Source organism: Tupaia chinensis, unplaced genomic scaffold (assembly GCF_000334495.1).
Source record: "Tupaia chinensis unplaced genomic scaffold, TupChi_1.0 Scaffold000133_1, whole genome shotgun sequence".
NCBI lineage: Eukaryota > Metazoa > Chordata > Mammalia > Scandentia > Tupaiidae > Tupaia > Tupaia belangeri.
In genome coordinates, this window is record NW_006159602.1 from 1,340,281 (window position 1) to 1,367,361 (window position 27,081).

Here is a 27,081-nt window from a genome sequence, read left to right on the forward strand (position 1 = left end):
AAATTTTAAAATATTATAATAAAAAGTTCCTATAAAAAAGTATGGTGATCTGCACACCAGCTTCTCCAGTTACCTGAAGTGAAGGACTAGCTATTTTCCCTCTAATCTATTATAAACTGACATTTTGTAAAATTTAGTACAAATATCTTAGTCATGTCAAATTGCTATAAAAGCTTTTCTAAGTGCTTGATCTCAGTTCTCATACCTCGCCCTGGAGGGCGGCAACAGCACTGATGCACTCTAGGGGATGAGAGTTTAGACTTAACCTCATTAAAATAGAACCATCAATGTTTGTCTTTGGTGTGTGTCCTCAGGGCAGGAACCACATCCCACTCAGAAGCCAGGCCAGCATCCTGGATATCTTATTGTCAGGGAACTTGAGAGAAATTGTTCAGGGATTACTGTCGAGGTCTGTATGACGCTGTGTGTGTGTGTGTGTCTGTGTGACGCTGTGTGTTTGTGTGTACATGGGGGTAGGGAGGTGGTATTCAGGCTACTGGGGTAAACGCAAGAAGAAAAAGTAGGCAAGGGTCACCTCATGGAGGGCTTTCTAGTCCAGACTTAGCCTCCAAGTTTATTTTCAACCACCTCTTTCAGGCAGTCTTACTAACCAACGCAGCTGGATATGGGCTGGGTCCTCAGCATTGAGTCCCCTGATGCGCAGTCAGCCAAAGGGTACAGTAATTTGTAGTCTGGGTCTTTCTTTCCTCAGTGAAGAGCCAACTCTACCAGGAAAAGGGCCCATGACCTGGGTCACCTAGTGCCTCACTCAGTGGAGTAAACAAAGTATTTGGAAAACGATAAAAGAGAGCAATAGCTTTACTTTTGCATTTTGCAAGTTGTTTCACTTAAACTCAAATTATTTTACATTCTGGCTGTACAGAGGAGAGGAGTAATGTTAAATCTAAAAATCAGTCCAAAACGTTTTCAAGTCTTAAAAAGAAAATACCAACAGTTCTATAAACAGAAGAATATGAAGATCTTGGCTAGTTTCTAAGATAGGTAATAAGATACAGAACTTATTACATTTAAGATCCTAATTGAAATCACTTTAATAAGGAGCAAAAGACTGCCTTTGACAAGTGATTTGTGTTTATAAGCCTCAGTGAAGTCCAAAGGCCAAGTTTTTATGGTGGCTCGTCTGTAGAACCCCCAAAACAAGATCCCTGATTGAATACATCCTTAAACTATAGAAAATGGCATGTCTGAGATTTCCAAGCAACCAACCATCTTTCCCACATACTTACAACTTTATATTCAGAGTCTAGTCTCCAAGATAAAGACCAAAACAGGAAGCAAAAGCAACCATCTCACTCGACCCCTCAGAGGCAGTAAACACTTCCGGATGGCCCTTCTTAACTGCTCTAGCACTTGACTGACGGTGATCCCAACAGCTGCCCCTGAATATGCGACTTAATAAGCAAAGGCACACCCATTATTTCATTCCATCATCCCCGTTCACAGATGAGACTTAAAAGAAGACATGGGAAGGAAGAAGGCAATTAGGAAGAGAGATGTTAGAGGGAGATTTTATTGGTAGTGAAGGTAGAAATGTACATGCAGATAAGCCCAATGGTTGGGAATAGGCCAGAGAGCTTGGCAGAGGTCGGGGAAGAGGCCCTGCTTGCTCAGTTGGGCTGGAATCTAGTCCTCGTCCTCTCCAACCTCAAGACTATGACCTTAGTTCAGCTTCCACTTACCTCTCATCTCAATGACTACAACAGTTTAACTCTCCTCCCTGACCCTTGATTCCCCAGTCCAGGGGTTGGCAAACTGTGTGTAAAGGGCCAGACTAAACATGGTAGGCTTTACAGGCTATCAGTCACTATCTCAACTAATTAACCCTGCCATTTTATTGGGAAAGCAGCCATAGGCATCTGTAAACATGGGTGTGCCTGTGTTCCAATAAAACTTTACTGTGGACACTGACGTGTGAATTTCATATAACTTTCTCATGTCGCTCCATACTCTTCTTTTGTTTGTTTTGTTTTAACTATTGATTCGTGAAAATCATTTTCAGCCCATAGTCCATAGTCCATAGACCATGGCATGCCTATGTGGATCCCAAGGTTGCAAGTCACCAACATTGCCTTAGTCCATTAGATTCAACATTTAACTAGTCAAATGTTTATCAAGCACCAATTCTGTGCCAAGCGCTCCGAACACTGCACTAGGGACTAAGGAGAAGAGGGAACAAAGAGAGAGTGTGTCCTAGGGAACTTACGTGCTTTGGGGGAAGAGAGGGTAAAAAATCATGTAACAAATCATAACTATTGATTTTGTTTAGTGTTACAGGGGATGCAAAAAAAGGCAAAGAAACTATGGTGATTGTGGTGGGTGGTGGTGGTGGTGGTGGTGGTGGTGATATTGGTATGGGCACTTCTTTAGGCAATGTGGTGAGAAATGGCCCCTTCAGGAAGGAGGCATTTAGCTGAGACCTGATGGATAAAATGGGACCAGTCCAGCAAAGTGTCAGGAAAAAGAATTCCAGGCAGCAGAAGATGTGCATGCAGAAGTCTGGAGCAGAAGAACCAGCATGCTTGATTCACAGAGGGAAGACTAGTGTGGCGGGAGCCCGGTGAGTAATGGGAGGCTAGAGAGGGCAAGGGCCCAGACCTAAGGAGTCTGCATGATGGAGGGAGGAGTATGTCATGGCCCTCATTCATTTTACTTTCTAGCCTCTGTTTCCCAACACACTGAAAGCTGCATATCCCACCCCACATTTGTGTGCAAGCAGTCCTCAGACTTTCACGGTCACTCTTCTTGAGCCCATACATCTATAGGGCCCTCATGCTGGGACGTTTTTTCCTATCTTCCACTCACCATTTATGACCCCACTTAAACACTGCCATTTTAATGAACCTCAAGTTTCCCAGGAATAATCACACATTTCTTTTCACACTGCCAGCACCCTATACATAGTTGAATGCCTTTTTTTTTTTTTTAAGTTATGTCTGGTACTCTCACTAGAGTATGAGATTCTGAAGGCAGAAACTAAGTTTTATTTAGTCCCTGGCACACAGTAAATTCTCAATAAATGTCTGCCGAATGCAGAAGCATAAATGCCTAAGTGAACAGATGGTCCCATCTCTGAATTTCAGAGACGTGTCACTGGGTGTTCTGCCCACAGTTGTCTGTAGATCTGATTTTCACAACCACAAAAACATCTGAAGCCAATCATTACCAAGTACTTTTTAGCCACTTGTCAAGATTTTTTTCTTTTTAATTTTAAGAAATCTTTTATTTCAAGTTTATTTTTATTTATTTCTTCCATAAGAGAGAGAGAGACAGCACTGCCAAAGGGGTCTTGATGCCATGGTCCACCCCCCCAACCTCAGCCAGCCATGAATAATAGGCACATGTGTGCCAAACGAACTGAGAGAGTTGTCAAGATATTCAGAATCTTCCCTGGAGGGGGTCAAGCTCTCAGGGCAGTGCATTTCACTGCCCCACCCTTGTCAAGCTTGTTGATGCTGACAGTAGCCTCACAAATGGATTCCCCCCTCAGAATATCTGCAGTAAGAAATTTTCCGGCTAAACTAGCTGGTTCTTGTCTTTTCAACTCATTCTCAAGTAAGCTCCTTTGGAAACTGACCCTCTGATATAATCTTTTAGACATTTCCCCAGTTCCTTAAATTCATAGAACACTTGGCTCTAGAAAGTATTCATGGACTAAGCTGTCATTATCTGAGCTTCCTCAATATGCCAGACCCAGTGTTAGGTGTTACAGACACGGATGAAGAAAACCCGAACCACCATTCACGGAGATCACAACCTACTGGGAACAAATAGGGAGCCAGGGGAGTTGGTCCTTCATCCCTCTGATGAAGAGGGAATGCACAGTTCCTGCAACCAGGGGCCTATGATTCTCCGTCTTGGCCCCTTTTTAATCAGATCAGCCTGCGGGAAAGGACTAATTCCATCATGACAGCTGGGACCTCAACCAGAGCACATCTTCTAATCTCAGCTTCTGGCATTGTTGCAGAGGAAGAAGTCACTTCTGGGACATCCAAAATGCAATCCATCTATAACATTACAGATGACTATTGCTATGCTGTGCACAAGGAAGCAATTAAAAAGCTACTTAAGATTCTGGAGCAGGTGCACTTTGCTTAGCAAAGAATAAGAAATTCAATCCATCTGTGGCCTAGCTTGAAGTCAGAGTCATTTGTACTGCTCTTTAGCAAAACAAACAAGACTCTAAATGTGGCAGTCAAAAAAATGAGGCCAAATTTGGGGGAATGTAGATGATCATGATGATGATGATTAAAACACTGGAGGTCAATTTACAGAGCACGAGAAACCCCTCCCTCACACTTTTCCTTTGATAATGCCAAGTCAAAATTCACGTGATATGTGAACTTTGTTTTCCACAAAGTGAGGCAAAATCAGTATCATATATTGGGTAAATTTGAAGGTTGTGATGACAAAAATAGATTTGATATTGATACGTACACTATTTTAACTGGTTCATCTGGGGTTTCTGCTGCACGTTTACAAGATGACTAGACAGGCTGAGGGACCCATCCCTGGCAAAGATGTCAGGGGAAACAACAGCCTAAATATGCTGGAAGGAGGGAAAGACCAAACAGTGAGTCCCTGCCAGCCCCCAACATGGTTAAAAGTTGAGTTTTTGCATGTACTTGCAATGTACAGTGGGACCATAATTGTTGCTCCCCACTCCTACTGTTTTAATCAAGATAGACAGTACTTCACATTGAATTCTCCAGTTACAATCTCAACACAAAAATAGAATCACTGTCCCCATACTACAAATGGTCTCTGGATTTTCTGAAACAATGGAATCCATGCCACAGACATTAAAAAAAAAAAAAAGGAAGAAAAATAATTATGCCATAAGAATAATTGTGAAGAGGTGAAGAGAAAAGTTGAGAGAGCTTCCATTTTAGTTGTCATACCTATTGTTTCCAGAACTGCGGTTAATCACACATTTTGCAATTTTCCCAAGGACTTTGTCATGCAGTTTGGGTTGCAACAGCACGACAATGTTAACCCAAATTCTCTTATCAAGAAAAATGCAAAAGGAAAAAATTGCTTGTTTCTTTCCTTGGCCATCTCTCTCCTCTCTCACATTCCTCATGTCTGGTTTCATTTCCCCAGTACACCCGATGCCAAATATAATTTGGAGCTTAAAAAAAAAAGTCCTGGGATCCAATCTAAAGGTTGTAGGAGAAACGTCTGAAAGGGACTTGTGTATTCCCTGCTAGTCTGAACATCCTCTCCATCAGGAAACGGAAAGGGTGTTTCTCAGTAGGGGTGTCCAGTGAAGGGACAGCCCTTCCCACACACTTGGTCTCAAAAGGATGTGCTACTAGGGCACTTCTTGGAGGGGCTCCTGGGGCTCCTGGATATGCATCCAGCAGTCGGCTCTCCCAACCCAGTAACTTTAATGTTGCAAGACAAAACAAATAAATAAATAAATACATTCCATCATCAACAGGACAATCCAAATCCAAACATTCGAAAAAGCAACGAGCACCCTGAAAACACTCTCGACTCCAGTGTCTGCTTACCATCAGTGCAGGCAGGGGTGTGCAAGTGGAAACCAGAACCGTCGGCTTCCTTCCCCTTCCCCATTTCCTCCCTAGATAAGGGAGGAAGGAACCCAAGTGAAGTTCATGCACGCCCTCATGCCAGACCAGGCCTCCACCAGCACATAATTAACTGTCTTTCTCCAAGCCCCAGCCACAAGTTCCTGCCAGAAAGCACCATCCCACACCCTCATGTGAAGAGCCAAGAAGAGGACCTCTAAGTTCTCTCCTTAAAAAGCTGGCAACAACTCTTCTGTGTCATGACTTAATAGTTAAACCATGGGTTTAGGGTATAAATCCCTAAAGCCAATGTAACACGGTTCTTGAGTTAGGAAGTTTGTGCTGTTCACGTGACAGAAACCAGAGTCTGGAAGCCAGGACATCTCGTCTCGATCATCTGGGAGAAGAGCCAAACCAAAAGTGTCATTGGAGCTCCCCACCAAAGAAATCACTGCCTTGCCAGAGAGCTGTGCCCTTGGCCTGCTGACCTGCTGCTGGTCTGCATGTTAAGTCAACAAACAAATTTAAGCTGAAACTAAAAGAAATGCAAATCATGCCCTTCCCATTGAGTTCTTGTTGGCTGCCTCTAAGGGATCCCCTCAAAGACTATACAAAGACAAATTTAAATGTGTGAGCTACACAAACATAAGGAGCTACAACTCAATGGCCTGCTTCATCCCATCCAAGTTCCACTAGTTTAAGAGGCCAAATTTTGTTCTTTAAAAGGCTGCAACTTTCGGCCAGCCCCATGGCCTGTTGGGTAAGGCAGGAAGATCCCACATGGTCAACCTGTGGTTACAATTCTGGCCCTGGGGTCTTGAAAACCACATTAGGCACATGTGCGTGATGTGTCCCAAACCCCAAGCAGATGGAGAGATGGAGAAGGGATTTTGGTGTGATCATGCCTTGCTGGGTGCTTTCTGTCTCTCTCTAATGAGTGCATGTGCTTTTGGCAAAAAAAAAGAAAAAAAGCCACAGCTTTCATGAATCACCTAGTAGCTCTTTCAGAAAGATCTGAGGATAAGATCATCAGTCATGAGAAAAGAATGTGTGCATGTTGCAAGACACTGGCAATCTCCTATCCATTACCAGGCTCTGGTCTTCTGTTGGTCCAGTTGAAATAACACGAAGTCAGTTTTCACAAATACAGGTGAATGGGGCTACTCTTAAAATGCCCCCCTCACTACAGTGGCCACACGTTAGGCACTTTAAGGTTTCAGAACTTACCAAGTATTAGCAGCCAGCCCTCTGGTGCCATCCACATCAAAAGTTCAAAGAAAATTAGAAGACATTGACCAAAATAAGTATATTGTTAGGAATTCTTTTGAGAAAGATTTTTGCTATAGTGTGTGTACATTCACGAGAGAGACAGAGTGAAAAATCACACACACACACACACACACACACACCCAGAGGGAGGGCCATGCTGCAATTAATTCCTTCTCCTCCATTCTCCTCTCAGGATTTTGGATACGCATGCACACATGCTTGGTGTGAATTTCAAGAGGCCAGCCAGGTCTAGGACTTGAATCACAGTAAAGCAGGTGGGAGTCCAGTGCCTTAACCACCACAAATCCTGCTGGCTCCATTCTTAGGAATTTTTACATTTCCTCACAACTGAAATAATTCAGACAAATTCCAAGATTGAATAAAGAAAAAAAAAATTTTTTTTTTGGGAGAGGTTTTCGCTATAGGGTGCGTGCGCTCACCAGACAGACAGAGACAGAGACAGAAAGCGAGAAATCACCCCCCAGGGGGGATGGCCACGCCGCAATCCCTTCTCCTCCATTCTCCTCTCGGGATCTTGGGCACGCACGCACACCCGCCCGGCGTGAGTTTTAAGCCACCGGGTCCGGGACGCGAACTGCGGTCAACTACGTGGGAGTCCAGCAACATAGTCATTACACTAACTGCTGGTCCCAAAGAAAAAATTTTAAGTTTATTCAATGTACAAGACAGAGAGAGAGAGCACCCTCAACAGGGTCTTGACACCACAATTCACTCCCAGCCTCTGCCATTCCAGATCATGGGCTTACACGTGCTCAGCATACTCAGGGACTTGAGCTTCCCATGTGGGTGTGCCGTGTGGAGAATCGAGTGTTATTGCTGTACCACCATCTGATTCCAAAAGTTGAATAAATATATACTTAAGTTTCAACAACTGTTCTCCAGAACATCAAGTAAAGTTTACTATAAATTAAAAATGATTAAACTGGGGATCTCCAGACCTGAAGAGTCACAGTAATATCCTCACAGTAATATTAGGTCCCTCTCCTTAGTGAGGCCAGAGATGTGTCCTGAAGAAATGGGTTCTGCTACCAGCCCTCACTGCTCCCAAGCAGACGCTGCGATCTTTTTCCTTCTCAAATAATGTAACTACATTTGGTCATCAAGGCATTTTATTGCCAAGTAGGTAATAATTTTTATTCCTACACAGGCTTTTGTGGAGAACAATGACTGCTGGCATATTTAGAAAACGGCATTTTGCTGGACTGAAAATAAATAGAAACTTGCCCAGGGTGCTTTATATGTTCATGTTTACTGAAAGCAAATTTTAAAACTCAGTAATTACCTTCCTCTTTTTGTTCTTCTGACTACTTTTATGCCAAAATCACTTTAGTACAGTTGCAACAAACAAAAAACTGGAATACCATATAGAACAAATTTTCTTGGTTAAAACTAACCATTGTCTGGTAACAATTAAGAAACCTTTGGGACCAGCAGTTGGTGCAATGGCTATGTCGCTAGACTCCCACGTAGTCGACCGCGGTTTGAGTCCTGGATCCGGTGGCTTAAACTCACTCCAGGCACGTGTGTGTGCATGCCCAAGATCCCCAGAAATGGAGGAGAAGGGATTGCACCATGGCCATCCCCCCTGTGGGGTGATTTCTTGCTTTCTGTCCCTCTCTTTCTCTGTCTTTCTGGTGAGTGCACGTGTCCTACAACAAAAACCTCTCCAAAAAAAAAAATAATAATAATAACTTATTTTTCTCACAGCAAGTGCCCATGCTCTTAGTTAGGTGAAAACTGGTGAACAGACCCAAGATGACACAGGCAGCAGTGGAAGTGCAAACCAGGTTCAAATACTACCTCGATTACTTTCATGGGGTGACTATAGGGAAGACACTTGAATTGGCCGCTACTCAGTTTTACCATCTGTAAAAATGAAAAGAAAAAAAAAAATGTTGTATCTATTTTATCTCCTCTATTCTGTATAAAGGCAAATTGAGGTGGATGTATGATTAAAACACAATGAAAACAAAACTTCAACACAGGAATAAAATATAAAATTCAAGACTGGAGAAGCCCAGGGGCAGTACATGAAAAAAATCTAAGCCGAGAAAAGCCAGAGCACAAAACTGGTGTGAGCTTCCAAACAGCACAGATTCATGGGTGAGGTAGCTCTGGCCCAGTAATTGAAAGGGACTTGCCAGCACATCCCAAGTGGAAGACCCCTGCTCAGGCCTGGGAGACTGCTCCTCCCACTGTCTAGCACCCCAACACTCAGTAGATGTCTGAAGGCTTTGAAGTGGACTTTACAAAGGAAAGTGAGACTACAAAAAGAGTTGGAGGGAGGATTTTTATTTGTTCACTCCTGTTGATGGCAACATGTTAACCAGATTTCTTTCTCGGACCTTCTGTGTATCAGCAGAGTAAATTCCTAGAATAAGGTTGTCTCTCTAGGGCAGCTGTCATTACATCAAGGACTCTCCAGGTTAGTGAGCTTATTTGCAAATGGTAGGAAATTTGCTGAGGATTTTGGAGGCAGCCTGGAAAAGGCATTTAAAAAAAAAAAAAAAGTTCCTGTATATTTTGAAAAATTCAACAGGTTTAATATTTCCAATCCCACCACTTACAAAAAACAACCACGCAGCATTACCAATTTAGTCACAGCAAGGACACTGACACTAAGAGTGATCTATTCCCCTTCCCATTTTCCTCAGCCCCTAATAACATCTAGTTATTATTCTACTGTCTAACTCTAAAAGCATCTTCTCTGATCAGGAAAGTAATCGTGATTTGGTTACCAAGATGACAAAACTACGGCAGAACCTCAAGATTCAAGCCCCGAGGGCCAATGGCTTTCACACTCTTGCCTTAAAAAGATCATTCTGAACATGTGTAGACACAGCCACCATTTGACATTAAAAATGTAAAAGAAATGTTTACAGAAAGCTAAGTACATGGTGACTCCTGAGCTTAAAATTACAGTGCGGAGAGTTGTTTACTGGAGCCGGAGTCTCCCCAGACGCCTGCTGCTCAAAGGGGCTCATTTTGGGTAACATGCTGAGCTTTGCATTTGGGCTAGCACCACACCTATGCTGAGGCTTTTCCTAATGAGTCTTGTCATGGTGAGGAAGGTAGAAGCCACCCAGAAACAATAAGGATAAATGACAGAGTCACACTATGAAAACTGGAACTCCCTTCAAAAGAAGCACCTTGCCCTTCATAAAAATTGTATGTAAAAATTTTACACAGTAAATCTTCAAAAGATACTTATGGGAAAATGATAATAAAAGCTTCAATTGTATGTAAGTTTAGCTGTAGAAATACAGTAAAGAGGACACCCAGCCTCCAGTTCTGTTCCGTTGCAGGGGTTGTGTGGCTCTGGAAGGCATTGCTGTCAGATCAGAACTCCCCAAATATTCATGAGAGACATGTATATCCTCAGATGATTAAAGGGGTACACCTTACTTTGGCATTTTGGCCTATGAAACTTACTTCCAAAGACACAATATGAAAAGACTTGGATGGCCCTGCCTGGGGACAGTCAGTCCTTGGTGAACTGAACTGCAGAGCTGGAAGTCATATGTCCAACTGCAGGTTCTGATCTCTGGATCAACCTGAAAATGCACAGGACATGTGAGTGTGTTCCCAAGATCCAAAGGAGCTGGAGGGCCAGGGAAGGGGAGGAGGCATGACAAAACCCTGTTGAGGGAGCTTCTCTCTCCCCCTTTCTCATTCACTCATGTGTACGCATATGCTATCATGAATAAAATAAACTTTAAAAAAAAGAGACTTAGGAAAATATAGCTTTGAATTGGACTTTGCCAATCTACCTTCATGTTGAGAATTTCCATAAGCACTTATAATAAACCTCCAAAAACAAAACAAATTTAAAACAAATAAAGAATAAAAACACAAATGGGTGGGAAGGGGAAAAGAATGACGAGAGGAAAAATCTCAGCTCCACAATGGGCAAGCTACAAACCCAGATGGGAAAGTCCACTGGACCACCTCTAAGGAGTACAACCTGTAAAATATCTATTGTAGAGTTAATGTACGGGCCTTTAGATACATATCTAAGAAGAATTCCTAGATTTCATATCTGAGAATTTAAAGCATATATACTCATACATGGGCACAGAGATGTGTTGGCATAGATGTTCACACAGCTTTATAATAGGGAAAAAAGCAGGATTCACAATTTATAATAAAGAACCACCTAGGTGTCCTTCAGTAGAGGAGGGCTGTAATAATGCTGGGTGCTCATAATCTAACACCAAGGCTGTGCCGTATACCAGTGAAATCAGAGCACACGGTATTGAGATCCAGGCATAGGTAGTTTACCGAGTTCTATAGATGATTTTGACATGTAGCCCTGTTAGACAACTAGTGCAGAAAATCGATGGCTGGCTTTACAAGGAAGGTACTAGGTTCCTGGGTAAGGGCATGGGAAGATCTAACATGTTCTGAAGAAAAGACAGAAAGGAAGAGTGGGAGGAAGGAATGAAGGTAGAAAAGCAGATGAAAGAAATTGTTACATAATATGTTTATTGTCATTTATGTTCAAAATTATACAAAACTAGTTGTAACAATATGTATATACCAACCTATATATGCAAATGCATAGAAACAGTTCCAGAATTATTTAAAGTATTAATTATAACATAGATACTATAAAACAGTATTTAACCAAGTGCTTGTCACACAGAAAAAGCTCAATAAACGGTGTCTATTATTTTCATAGGTGTCTGATATTGTCTATATGGCACTTAAAGGAAGAGTTTCAAGTGGATAATGATTCTCATAAGTGCATGATACAAGTGTTAGTCTCCTATTGAAATTAGAATAAACACAACCCCATTAAAACTAAGTATATGCTTGAATAACTCGTTAGTTGTTACATTGGTCATTTTATTGAATATTTTGGCTTGTTTTCTGTTGGTATTTGAAACCCATATCCATAAGTGCAGACTTCATTGTCAACATTACAATGATTTGTAGACCCATCCAAGTGACCTGTTTAAATGTTTTTTCTATGTCAGCCAACAAATCTAAAAACTTCAATGCAATGGTAGATAGAACTTTGATGAAACAGAGAATGTTCCCAAGGTCACAGGCCCAGCTATAGAGATAACAATTATTAAACAGTGTTTTTTGTTTTGCTATAAATTCAGAATGTCCCAACAGGAGATTTTTGGAGAATCTCTGACTCACTAAAGCCATTATGTTAGAAGTTCTAAAGGACCCGAGTTAGTTAAGAGAACATCGAAAGTTCTATAATTTTGTTCCTTTTGTTTGACTCTGTTTCGATTCTAGTTCTGTTACAGATTAGTGACCAAAAGGGTATCATAAATACAACAGAAGATTTCAGTATGCTCATAAATCATTAAAACTCATTACTTAGTACTTCTTATTTATTTATTTATTTTGGCCACAGGGTTCTTGTGCTTGCTGGAGACAGATAGAGAGAGAGAAAATGAAAAATAACCCCCGGGGTGGGGGATGATCACACTGTAATTGCTTCTCCTCCATTCTTCTCTTGGATTTTGAGCATCCATGGACACACACATGCCCAGCATGACTTTCAAGCCATTGGATCCAGGACTCAAATTGTGGTCAGCCATGTGGGACTCTGGCACCTTAACTTCTACACTGTCTGCTGGCCCTACTTAGTACATTTTTAAGATGCAATAAATACACATAAAATTTTATTTTTATAATAGTGAATTCAGGACAACTTTCAAAATGATAGTCTACTTCCAGGAAGTTTGAAAAGTATATGTAATTATACTTAATCCTACTTACTTAGACACTGAAGGTGTAACTGCAGCAACGTAAAAACTAATTTCCAGCAATTTTCTCAAGTACATGAAAAGGTTCTACCTTTAAAAGGTAAAATGCATGGGTTCCTACTTATCAATTAATAAAAATTTCACTGCACTGTATATAGAAGAAAAACAAAACATGGTGATCACATACATCTACAAGAGATGGGAGATAATCTTTCAGAATGAAGTTAAAGTTTTGTTAGGAACTTTCATAAAATTGAGGTCTCAATGCCGATAAAGTTCTATGTGATAATTCTTTAATTACTTCATGGCTATGCCTCTCAAGTTTATGAAATCTAATTCCTGCAAATATGGGTAACTAAATATCTATTGCTACTTGGGGGGAAAATCAATGATACTGAAAACTGCAAAATGCTCAGTAGTACACTGGAATCAGACATGGTGAAATAAAGTTACCATTATTTTGTAGGCAAAGGTCCATTGGGAAAAAAAAAAACACAGATTTTTCTGAAATTGTTTCAATCTGCTATAACATATCACACTCAGTTCACAGAACGATGATAATCAGGTCTGAATAAATAGCACAGCATCAGTCAATGGGACATACCTTTGAAGCTTTGGGAGAACATCTAAAACACCAGGAATTTGTTCTGCTACCTGTTGTATTAGTAAGATATTTTAGCTATTGAGTTCCATGTGACTTCCAGAAATCGCAGATGGCCTAGGAAGAACTGGAAAATGATACCATTTCTTTCTAGGTGCAAAGAAGCCACAGAAAAAGAGAATCTTGAGGAAGTACAAATCTGGGTATGTTCTCTTAAGAAAACAAAGGGTGTTTTCCCTTTAACATGCACATCAAAACAGCCTGCCCTATACAAAATACAAATAATGCCCAGGCCTCAAGGGTAGGAACAGGATAGAGGACAGTTCTGAGAGCTAGTGGGCATGCACCAGGACACAAGCATGTATAGGGTACTTGTGTTTGAGTGGGTGACTTGATGAATGTATACCATCTATTTTACTTAAACAAAGCTAATAATCAACCAAAATAAAAATTACCATCAGCTACAAGAAAGAATGTGCTTTCTCATTGCCGATTTCTCTCTATGTGCTAAGTATCCATGGGAAGTTATTGACATAGCTAAATAAACATTTCAGAAACTGCATGGGCCAAAACAAAGAGTGTAGAAAGATCTTCGCTGAATTTTAATTATTGTAAGTGGATTGCCACACTCCTGATTGAAGCCTACGTCAAAAAATAAAACAAAATGTGGGAACTAGCAGTTAGCGTAATGGCTATGTTGCTGGACTCCCATGTAGTCGACCGTGGTTTGCGTCCCGGACCCGGTGGCTTAAAACTCACGCCGGGCGCGTGTGCGTGCGTGCCCAAGATCCCGAGAGGAGAATAGAGGAGAAGAGATTGCGGCGTGACCATCCCCCCTTGGGGGTGATTTCTCGCTTTCTGTCTCTATGTCTCTCTCTGTCTGTCTGGCGGGCGCACGCGCCCTATAGCAAAAACCTCTCCCCCCCAAAAAAAATAAATAAAAAATAAAAATAAAGCAAAACGTCATTCTACAGTCATCAAAAGGGAAATATGAAGGAAGTTGATACTATACAATGTGTCCTTTTCACTCAACTCTGTAATTTTCTAAATAATTAGATGTTAGCACTAATTGCTTTATTGGGTAATTCAAGAAGACTAGACAGTAAAAAAAGTGCCTCTTACAAAATTTCTTCTAAATGAAATAACATGAAAAGCTCTCTTTTTAAATTGTTACTACTAGTCATTTATCAACTTACCAAGTATAATCTAATGGACATTAGATTCTGAGAAATATTGTTAAAACAACCAAAAATTATCAGATGCCATCAATACAAAACCGGTTAAATGACCTGGGGTGCCTTCATATAATGAAATTCTCTAGATATAATGAGATATCTACATAGTAAATATATACAACTTTTGTCAACTGCACATTAATTTTAAAAATTGAGACATCTTTTCTGTTACGCAAAGAGGTCTAACTTATATTAAATAAAAACTCAAAGTTGCAAAATAACAATGGTATATCATCAATGTAACCATGAAAAGAGTAGAATGCAATATAAACACCAAAATCTATTAAGAGTGACTCCTTCTACAGAATGAAATGTATATTGGAGAAGAATGGAAAGATGCTTTAATCCTAGTTACTTCTATTCCCAATTTTGTTTTTAACATGGACTTACATTACATTTATTTTTCTTTAATTAAGAACCTGTCTCTGGTTTAGAATGGTTTGGCAATGTGTTTATAAGCTAGTCTTTTTATGTTGCTGGACTCCCATGTAGTCGACCGTGGTTTGCGTCCCGGACCCGGTGGCTTAAAACTCACGCCGGGCGCGTGTGCGTGCGTGCCCAAGATCCCGAGAGGAGAATAGAGGAGAAGAGATTGCGGCGTGACCATCCCCCCTTGGGGGTGATTTCTCGCTTTCTGTCTCTATGTCTCTCTCTGTCTGTCTGGCGGGCGCACGCGCCCTATAGCAAAAACCTCTCCCCCCCAAAAAAAATAAATAAAAAATAAAAATAAAGCAAAACGTCATTCTACAGTCATCAAAAGGGAAATATGAAGGAAGTTGATACTATACAATGTGTCCTTTTCACTCAACTCTGTAATTTTCTAAATAATTAGATGTTAGCACTAATTGCTTTATTGGGTAATTCAAGAAGACTAGACAGTAAAAAAAGTGCCTCTTACAAAATTTCTTCTAAATGAAATAACATGAAAAGCTCTCTTTTTAAATTGTTACTACTAGTCATTTATCAACTTACCAAGTATAATCTAATGGACATTAGATTCTGAGAAATATTGTTAAAACAACCAAAAATTATCAGATGCCATCAATACAAAACCGGTTAAATGACCTGGGGTGCCTTCATATAATGAAATTCTCTAGATATAATGAGATATCTACATAGTAAATATATACAACTTTTGTCAACTGCACATTAATTTTAAAAATTGAGACATCTTTTCTGTTACGCAAAGAGGTCTAACTTATATTAAATAAAAACTCAAAGTTGCAAAATAACAATGGTATATCATCAATGTAACCATGAAAAGAGTAGAATGCAATATAAACACCAAAATCTATTAAGAGTGACTCCTTCTACAGAATGAAATGTATATTGGAGAAGAATGGAAAGATGCTTTAATCCTAGTTACTTCTATTCCCAATTTTGTTTTTAACATGGACTTACATTACATTTATTTTTCTTTAATTAAGAACCTGTCTCTGGTTTAGAATGGTTTGGCAATGTGTTTATAAGCTAGTCTTTTTAAAAAATAAATAACTTTTGACCAAAGAGGTGAAAGAATTGTACACTGAAAACTACAAAACATTTATGAAAGTCATTAAAGAAAACACAAATAATATCCCATATTCACGGACTGGAAGACTTAATATTATTTAGATGTCAACACTACCCAAGCAATCTCAACATTCAATACAATCCCTATCAAAATCTCAATGGTATTTTTTGAAAAAATAGAAACATCTATCCTCAAGGTTATATGGAAGTTCAAAGAACTCCAAATAACCAAAACAATTTTGGAAAAGAACAACAAAGTTGGAACACTTAACACTTCCTGATTTCAAAACACAGGACAAAGGTACAGTAATCAAAACAAGTATCACAGGAGCCAGCAGGTGGCATGGTGGTTAAGGTGTTGGACTCCTACATGGCAGACCACAGTTCAAGTACTGGACCCAGTGGCTTGAAACTCATGGCAGGCATGCACATGCATGTCCAAAATCTCAAGAGGAGAAGGGATTGTGGCATGGCCATCCCTCCAGGGGAGTGATTTATCACGTTCCCTCTTTCTGTCTCTCTCCAGCGACTGAACACACCCTATGGCAAAAACCTAATTAATAAATAAATATAATAGAACTAGTACCACATAAAGACAGACACAAAGACAAATGAAATAGAAAAAAAAAGTCCAAAATAAACTCTCACATATATGATAAAATGATCTTCAAGAGGTGCACCAAGGTCATTTAATGAGGAAAGGAGGGCCTCTTCAACAAAGGTGCTGAGAAAACTGTGATGTCTACATGCAAAAGAATGAACTTGGATCCTTATGCCATATGCAAAAAAAAAATAATAATAATTCAAAATAGACTAAAGATCTAAACATAAGACACAAAACTGTAAAACTCCTAGAAGAAAATAGAGGGGAAAAAGCTTCACAACAGTGCATTTGACTATGATTTTTTTTAAAAAAAAGATACAACACTGGGGAGCCAGCAGGTGGCATAGTGGTTAAAGGTGCTGGACTCCCACATGGCTGACTATGGTTCAAGTACCGGACCTGGTGGCTTGCTTTTACACTCCCCCACCCCCATCTCTTTCTGATCAAACTGAAAAATAATAATAATAAATAAAGTTAAATAAAAAATAATTCTTTAAAAAAAAAAAAAACACCAAAAGCACAGGCAACAAAAGCAAACAGACATATGGAGTACATCTAACTTAAAACATTCTGTGTATCAATCAACAAAATAAAAAGGCAACCTATAAAATAGGACAAAATATTTGTAAACTATATCTGATAAGAAATTAATGTCCAGAATTCCTATAATGCAACAAAAACAAATAATCCAATTAAGAAATGGACAAAGGACTTGAATAAACTTTCTCCAAAGCTGATATATAAATGCCCAAAATGCATATAAAAAGATGCTCACTAATCATTAGAGTAATGCAAATCATAACCACAATAAGATATTACATTATACCTACTTCACATAGCTCTTAGTAAAACAACAATCAACAACAAAAACAAACAAGTGTTGATGAGGACACTAATCACTGTGTATGTATGTGCAACATATATAACTGCATCCTGGTGCAGCTAGTGGAATCATAAAATGGTACAACCACTATGGAAAACATTATAGTGGCTCCTCAAAAAATTAAAAATAGAACTATTACATTATCCAGCAATCCTATTACTGGGAATCGATCTGAAAGAATTAAAAGCAGGGTCTCAAAGAGACATTTGTATGGTTTATTTGCAGCAGCATTATTCATAATAGCTAAGAGAGGGAAGCAATCCACAAATTATCCGCAGATGAATAGATAAACAAAATGTAGTATATACATACAATAGAATATCATTCAGGCTTTATAAAGGAAGGAAATACTGTTTATACGGCAACATGAGTAAACCCTGAAAACATTATAATGAGTGAAATTAAGCCAATCACAAAAATTCAAATACTGTGTGAATCTATTTACAGGAGGTATCTAAAGTACTCAAATTAAAAAAAAAAAAAAAACAGAATGTAGAATGGTGGTTACCAGTGACTAGTGGGAGGAGAATTGAGAGACTTTCATTTAATGGGTGCAGAGTTTCAGTTTTACATAATGAAAAAGTTCTGGAGTTGTTTCAGAAGACTATAAATATACTTAACATCACTGAAATATAACCATAAAAATTATTAGAATGGTAAATTTTTAAAATGAGTTGAATAATTTTCATTTATCAACTCTCTTCAACATGCCAAGCACGGTCAATATACTTTATGTTTGTTTATTATCTCAACTGGTCAAAGAGATAAGCAATAAGTCTTTAAGCGCTTCATTTTGTCTTTCCAGAAACATAGTCCACTGCTAATGAATAGCTATGCTTTGACCATGGTTTACAGAATGCCTTTATTTCTCCAATTTTCCATTTCACTACACCCAATCCTACCATCGTTAGTCTTCAAAATGAAAACAATCTGTTCAACCGTTAAATACTAATATGAACAATGACTTTTTGCCTTCAAATTTATAAGCAATTCAGAATGAGGGAAAGGGATAGATGTTATCAAACCATTCACTAAACAATTCTGTATATCAATGTCTCCCCTACTCACTGATATAGCAAAAGAATTCATAGTTGGTCACTTTCACCTAAATTTTATAATTTAGAATCCTCTCAAACTCACTGCAGTTTTTGCTACACAATTAAACATGATTATGTTGATCTTTTGAATATCCACTCCCCAGGTGGCAATCTTGGGAACATTATATAAAAGACTAGCCGTGTCCTAATTAACATTTTTTCCTCTCCTTTTGTTTTCTTTTTTTGGTAAGGTATTTATTAGGATGTTTTACTTGACAATAATAATCTCAAGGTTCTGCTTCCTAAAGCCTGAGTCTAAAGCTATTGAAATACCAGTTTACTGTATCCTGTTACATTTTCAGCTTCTGATCCAACCTTAAATAAGCAAGCAAATACAGTAATGGAAAGCATAAATTATAAAAGGGCACCAAATGGAAACATAACAGCTGATCACAGAAGATAAAGGCAAACACTGGTAACAGCTTTTTAAAGGACAAGAAAATAAGAGACGGTATAACACTGAAAAAGATCTCAAAAATAACAAAGTGAAGAAAAGTAGGCTTTTATTTCAAAGATGCATTAAATCTGCTTCAAGACATGAAAGAAAAAAATGCTTCATTTTTATTCATTCATGATTTCATAATTTCTACATACATACCATCACCTTTCCCTGGGCTCTACATCTTTTTCTTCCCCCCTGAAAGCATCAGTTACCTTACAGGTATCACTGCCCACTCCACAAAAATAATCACCCAGAACAGTCTGCCCTCATTGGGTCTCTCACCTATTCATCAGCAGTAAAGAGAACTGTGACAAGTATTCTTGCTAACCTGGCTACTACCTTTTGTGGTTATTCCTCTAATAAATATTGCCACACCTCACTGGGTAGTGTCACATAGAAACCAGTCCTTTCATGGAAAAATATACTAGTTAACAATCATACTTGTTCATTCTGTAAAAACGACTAGCACAGAGATGCTCACAGATACTTGATCAGCCTAAGTATGAGCAAAAAGACATGTGCACACACACACACACACACACACACACACAAACACATGTCAAACTGGTTTTTCCTAATAGGTACAATTGATGAGCAGGCAGAAATCACCCCTTGCCAACACAGACACAAATCCCAAATTCACAATTTTGTGAATGTACAATAATTTCTACATTGCTATTCATTCATTCACTCAAGGATTTAGCAGGTATGCACTCCCCTGTTCAGTCTTGGATAGAAGGACTTTGCCCCCACAGAGCTTGTGGCTACTTCATGGATGTGTGAATTCCTGTCTTCTCAACCATATTAGTATGCCAGGTTGCTCTCTGGCTTTGTGAGAAGAGACGGATGGTGTGGGACCAGCAGCTAGCGTAATGGCTATGTCGCTGGACTCCCACGTAGTTGACCGCGGTTCATGTCCCGGACTCAGTGGCTTAAAACTCATGCTGGGCACGTGTGCGTGCGTGCCCAAGATCCCAAGAGGAGAATGAAGGAGAAGGGATTACGGCGTGGCCATCCCCCCTGGGGGGTGATTTCTCGCTTTCTGTCTCTCTATCTCTCTCTGTCTGCCTGGCGAGCACACACACCCTGTAACAAAAACCTCTCCAAAAAAAAAAGAAAGAAGAGACGGATGGTGAGTGATTGAGTGTGTATATATAGAAGGGATGGTCAGTTTTTCACCTCATCTTTAGTAGCCAAGCCCTTGCTTCAGACAAGTCAGTTTGCCAGCAACTTCCATGTTCCCTTCACGTAGAGCACCATGGCAAGAAACAGAAGGAAACATAAGGTAATAGCTGTGCTCTTGAGATTCAGGGCCACAGGTTCGCTCCCAATGCTGATGTCTGGAACTTCGAACAACACATAGACATCCACTTCCATCCTTGAACTTGCTGTTCCACTATAAATAATCCGAAAAATGGATAATATGAGACAACCATATATAGTCACTGGACAGGAAGTAAGGAGGAAAACGGAAACATCCAGTGAGTTGAGCCCTACTATGGCTCTGACCCACTCCAGGCACATGTGCAGAAAGAGAAAACCCACACCAAGGTCAGGACTGGTCTAGCTGAGGTGAGCGGTCAGAGATAAAACTTCAGGGAGGTTGCAGCAGCTATAGCTCTGGAAATCTGCAAAGGAGTCCCTTCAAATGATAGGCCAAGCGCTGACCTGCTCAGGGACCTGGGGCTCACACAAGGCTGAGAATCATTTACATTCTCACCAGTCTAAGTAGAAAAACCTTGTAATACATAAAAGATCAGAAAGAGTCCCCTAAAGAGTTCTAGACTCAACTTGCTCAAGAAAAAAAGAGCTTACAGTAGACTCAAAAGGATCTCACTGATGCCAAGAAATTTAAATGTGTACTACCACAATATCTAACATTCTTTAAGGGAAGGTTTTTCAGGTAAAGGGAAAAAAAAAAAAAAAAGAAAGAAAGACCGACCGACCGACCAGATAGAAATCTGGACTTATACAAAGCAGTGAAGAAGGCCAGAACAACAATTTTCAGGTACACTAAATATAAAACCAGGTACTGCCTCAGAGTTTCTCTAGTCACTGATCTTTGCTTTTGTAGAAATCCACTGATGACACCAACAGGAACAAAGTGGTTCCTAACTCTACTAGTTCTCTCCCTAATCTTAGTCTCCTTAAGCTTTTATAGTGGCTCTACTTTAGCTATGATATGCCCAGAATAATACCATCCCTTGAATTGTCATCACATTATATATCAACATGAAGGGCTTTGGCAACTTCAAGAATTCATTCATTCAATAAGTATGTACTGGGTACGTTCTCTGTTTATTTCTAGGCCCTGTATGTCTAGACCTCAGTTTCCTCATCTCTGATATGAAAGTACTAATACTACTCAGCCCTCAAGTTTGTTGCTTGAATAAAATAAGCAAATATAGGTAAAGTATAAATAATAATGCCTGGCCATAGGAAGGTCTTACATGAAGGTTTATAATTATCATTACTGGTATTATTACTATTCCCACTCCTATTCCAGCAGCTGCTACCCATGCTACCACAAATAAAATAACGAAACAAGACCAATATGGCTCTTGCCCTCAGAGAACTTTCATTTGAAATAAATAATTAAAAAAAAAAAACCCTCTGGGTATAAATCATCTTAAATTTTGCCTGAGAAAAATGAGATATAGATGGAAAAAGAATACTGCTCAAAAAGACAGATATAATTCTGCCTCTTAAGTAGCTCTTCATCCTTAGTTAAATTATTTAGCCTATTTGAGCCTCAGTTTATACTAACAGAGATAGGATGAGAGAATCTTCAAGGTCTCTTTCAATTCTAACATCAGATGAAGTGAAACAGTGGATCCATTTTAAAAGTATATCATTCCTGCCCTTATTTGAGCAATTTGATCCTCACAGGGTCAAATTCCCATGGGGAAACAACTGGAAGGTTGTCAGAAAAGTCATGACATATTTTCTAAGTAAAATGCATCATGACTTTTCCAATGACCCAATAATTTTGATGAAATGAAAAAAGGACAATTTGTGATTTAAGAAGGTCAGAAGAAATATGCTTTGGTTTTAGGATTAGTTACCAAGGCCAGCTGATGTGTCCTTCTAAAAATGCAGACAGCAATATCCTGGGTTGTTTCTACCCATGGCTGGTTAAAATATCATTTTGATCTTTGAGTAGCAAACTAATATAATTAGAGGAAGCAAGGAAGCTCTTCCTTCTGGTTCAATGTTTGCATTGGCTCCAACGAAACAGAGTTCTCTCTCTTGCCTACAATGACATAACTGAAAGGAAAGACAGTAGTATACAGTAGAAGTTCCTTATGCAGGAAAAAAACAAGAAATACATAAATAGCTGGCTTCTTCTACTCAGTGTTTACACGTTTCAATTGGAAGCTACTGACTACAAACACAAAAACTCCCACAAAATAATTGCTTCAAATCTTTAACATGGGAACAGCAGATGGCATAATGGCTACATCACTGGACTCGCATGTAGTCGACCACAGTTTGAGTCTCAGACCCAGTGACTTAAACTCATGCCAGGCACATATGCGTGCGTGCCCAAGATCCCGAGAAGAGAATGGACGAGGGACTGTGGCGTAGCCATCCCCCCCCAGGGGGGAGGATGATTTCTCGCTTTCTGTTTCTCTGTCTCTGTCTGTCTTTCTGGAGAGCACACACGCCCTATAGCAAAAATCTCTCCAAAAAAATGAACATTTTCCTTTTTGATAAAATGCCACCCAATAAAGAGGTCTCAGTGCAAGAGGGTATCTGAACTACATGCTTGATGGTCCAAAAATAGTTGTGAAGAGAACTTTTCTGAAATTTTCCCAGTATTTTACAGAGAATAAGCCAAAATCTTTGTAGAATCATATAAAGTAAAAATCCCCCTATTAATCTTATCAAAAAGAACATGCTCTACAGCATTAACTTAGAAAAAAATAATTACTGTACATCTATACAAAATGTCATGTATGATTTCAGGAAGTTCTCAGTATGCCTGCAGTATACCATGGCCTTTGCAGAAGAATCTCTAGTTTAAAGTAGCACAACCAAAACACATCAAAGGAGTCTTTGAACTGCATGTGTGTTTCCACATACAGATACACAGAGTAAAATCTGAGGGGAAACTGCGTTTGTCTTTGGAATCACTGATTGTGGTACTAATGGACATGTCTCTTACCTGTTTGTCTACCTCAGATACCTATGGTACCACTTCATCTCTTCCTCCATGTCATTTTAATGGGGCAGCCAACCAGGCAGCCCTGCCTCTGCATCTAGAAGTGGACACATGGCATTGGCTTTACTGATCCAGATACGCTCTACCCTAGGCAGAGTGAATGATCAAGAGATGGCACCCAACACAAAGACCAGAGGTCATATATGGATGGATGCTGCAAATGGGAGAGCTGATCTCTTAGAAAATGCTCAAAAAATGAAATTAGCATAGCTAAAAGCAAAACAGCGATGGAACAAGGGGGATGGAGGAATGAGGTGGTTTAAATGACATCATTTAACTACTAGATACGGATGAGCCCCAAGTCAACTACCCCTTGACCTTTCCATTGCATGATTCAGTAAACCATGTTTCCCTTAGGCCAACTGAAGGGGATTTCTGTCCCATAAAGATGTGAAGAACTCTAATTCATGCTCCCCGTGACTAAATTAGATGAGAACCAGCATTTTGCCAAATGCCTCCCAAATGTCAGGGATCACGTGGGACTTTCAACAGGTACCATCTCTGCTCATTTTTATACTCATCCTGGGAAGGAAATATCATGGTTTTTTCATACGGGAAGATCCTGAGAAATAAAGTGATGTCAAAAACCATAGAACTAGCAGACAAGGATTTAAACCTTGCCTGCCTCATCCCAAACTTCATTCTTTCTCTACCATACTATGCCACTTTGAATCACAAATTCATACCTTTCATGCTATGCATTATTATTTTCAAAGAGTTTAATAGTCAACCTGATAATCTATTCATAAATCCAAATAAATGTCTCATTTTAGAAAAGGTTTTAAGGATTTGGCTGTTCGCAAACTGATACAAATAAGGTAAATAATCTCTTTGGCAAAGTATTTCCACTTTGGAATAACATTTTGCCAGAATGACTTTCCAACTATCTTAAGTAAGTCTACCAGGGACTTACTCCTTGAAACTTTATAGAAGTGTTGGTAAGTAAAATGCTAAAAAAGATAAAGAAAAGTTGCTAGAATGTAAAAGTCATCAACACTGCTCCCTGGGGCCATCCAGGTGGCATGGTGTTTAAGGCAGCTGGATTTCACATGGCTGAAGATATGGTTCGAGTCCTGCACCCAGCAGCTTGAAAACATACCAGGCGCATATGTGTGCTGCCAAAAATGTCGAGAGGAGAATTGGAGGGAGGGTCTGCTGAGGGGTGACTTCTCACTTTCCCTCTGTTTCTGCCTCTCTCTGGTGAGCACAGGTGCCCTATGGCAAAAATCTAAAATACATACACACACACACACACACACATGCACACACGCACACAAAGAAATTATACTGCTCCCCTACCACCAAGACAGGCCACCATCTGAAATTGTGTTCATTCATCTCCAACTCTGTCCTCACCAGTGGAGTTTGAGGGAGATAGACTCTGCAGCAAGGAAAGGAATATAACAAGGACAAGAAAAAATGTATGCTACAAGGTAAAAATCTAAGAAAAATGTCAAGAACCTGAAAATTCTACCCTCAAACCTGCAAAAAGAAAACAACACAGGTAAAGGTCTCATCTTCACACTGGGGAAGGTGAGGAAGAAGGGGATGGAGAAATTGTAATAAGTTAGAGTGTGGTGAATAAAATGTAGTGTTCTGCTTTGGGCATAAAATTCATTAAAAAGGAACTCTGAAAAAATCCTTTTTCCTACTAGGAGAGAACTAGCATGACAATAAGGAAACTCTGTTTAACTGGGCATTACTAACCTTTTTTTGCAAAACCTGGGTGTGACAGGTGGAACAGGTGGAACTTGAGGACCCTATTAGGCAATTGCAAGTTATTCTAATTATAGGTTGGATTATTTATTTTATGTAAGCACACAAAAAAATGTAAGAGTTAAAGCCATAGGGTGGCAGCCTATTTCATAACCATGTAATAGAATATTCCCTTTGTAAGGTAATTTACTGGTTTCTAGGTACTTTTGTGTTCACCATATCATTTACTTTCCCTGAAAGAGAGGAGAAACAGACAATCAGATATTTATTTGTTTTTATTTTGGTTTCTATTTTATTTTTTAATTAATTAATTTATTTTGGAGAGGTATTTGCTATAGGGTGTGTGCGCTCACCAGAAAGACAGAGACAGAGAGACAGAAATGGAAAATTATTTGCTGACAATAACATGTTTGTTGATGTGCTTGATTGAGACGATATACAGTGTACTCTGGATGGAAAATCTCATTTTGTATGCTGTAATGATGTACAGTGAATGAATGTAAATAAATAAATTTAAATTAAAAAAAAATAAACAAACAAAAAAAAAAGTGAGAAATCACCTCCTGGGGGGATGACCACACCACAATCCCTTCTCCTCCATTCTCCTCTCGGGATCCTGGACACGCACACTCACACATGCGCCTGGTGTGAGTTTAAGACAGGAACTAGCATTTATGTTACCCTTTTTCTAATATTCTGCATGGTCAGTCAGCCCATCTCAGAGTCAGCCAGCAAAGGGTATCCAGAGGCTCTTTCCTAAAAGGCGCTGATGGACAAACATCTAAACATTCCAATTATGTTTGAAATAGATTAATACAATGTGCCATCAATACAGTCGGTGTTTTGGAGAACAATATATTATACTTCTAGGAAGGCCTATAGCAGCAGACAATCATTCCAATGTCGCTCTTCCTATGTTTTACTGGGGCAGTTATAACTTCAGTCACTCTCTGGGGCATCAAAACATTCAGGAAGAAGCTGAATGATGGGTCTTCAAAAGGTTAATGGATAATGTGCCTTATGGAAAAACTACACATGAATTTCAAACACTGTTTGCACCAAAATAAACTCCTACTTTTAATTCCATGTTTTTCATGAACTTTTTGAAGTGTCTTCATATGTGAAGGGCTAGGAACACACAACTGAACGAGCCAACCTCGGCCTTTCGGAAGTCACGTGAACAGAAGGGAGAGGCTGGCCGCAGGTGATCATGGTAAAGCACAGCGCTGTGGGACCAAGAGGATGGAGAAACTGATGAAAGAAGGGAAACGATAAGAGAAGTCACCAGGGAGCTGAGAGTCGACCAGAGGAGAGACCCAGGAGCACGGCAACGGTGCAGAGCAATGACGGAAACACCATCAAAGAGCCCTGAGTATGGGAAGGGTTCAGAGGACAGAAGGGCCACTGCCAACTAGGATGGTCTCTGACACTTTTTGGAAAAGGTGAAATATAAATGGGGCTTTTGAGAACGGTTAGGTGAGGTCTAAGTGGATCAGAAGGCAAGGGATCTGAAAACCACAAAAGCCAGCTGATTGGTCCCTATCCAGACATACCCTGAGAAGGTGAGCTCCACGTGGGTCTGTGACAGCTATCTTCCTTCAGATCCCATTGAACTTTCTCTAATTCATAAGGTCATAAGGATATTTCATTTAAACAAGCAAAAATAGCTGATGAAAGACATCTAAGATCTCTTCTTACTGGTACCTGAACTATTTATTTTAACATGAATCATTTGTCCCTCCACTATTTCTGTCTAAATGGCCTTTGCACCCAGTGAAAACATCTCTGTGAACAAATACCCTAATCTTCAAAGCTTTCGTTTATACCCTCATGAACCATTCTGAACAGACCATTTGATTGTGAAAGAGAAGCAAGTTATGTCATCTGAAAGCATGATAATAGCTTCAAAGGGATGTATGGGCTTCACTAATTTTCCCATTTCCAGCCATATTGAGCTAGGTTATGTGCCCAATTAAAATTCAACACAAATGGGCCAGTTCCATGACATAGTAGTACTGTGTTGATCAAGAGAAGCTGGTTTGGGGACCAGCAGTTAGCGTAATGGCTATGTCGCTGAACTCCCATGTAGCTGACCACACTTTGAGTCCCGGACCCGGTGGCTTAAACTCACACCGGGCACGTGTGTCTGCATGCCCAAGATCCTGAGAGGAGAATGGAGGAGAAGGGATTGCGGT

At 39.7% G+C, this 27,081-nt stretch overlaps 1 protein-coding gene across 5 annotated transcripts in view; it reads right to left on the reverse strand.

Annotated features, from left to right (window-relative positions):
• Positions 1-27,081, reverse strand: part of DAAM1 (dishevelled associated activator of morphogenesis 1) — a 206,134-nt gene that overhangs the window by 131,270 nt on the left and 47,783 nt on the right. Inside the window, exon 2 of one of the 5 annotated variants that reach the window (XM_014586410.2) lies at positions 20,125-20,341. The exons of 3 other annotated variants lie outside the window; for them this stretch is intronic. The gene's annotated coding sequence lies outside the window, so the exon portion shown is untranslated. Of the gene's footprint in view, positions 1-5,534; positions 5,725-20,124; positions 20,342-27,081 lie in introns of those variants that run through there. One more of the 5 variants, XM_014586411.2, reaches the window with a different exon arrangement.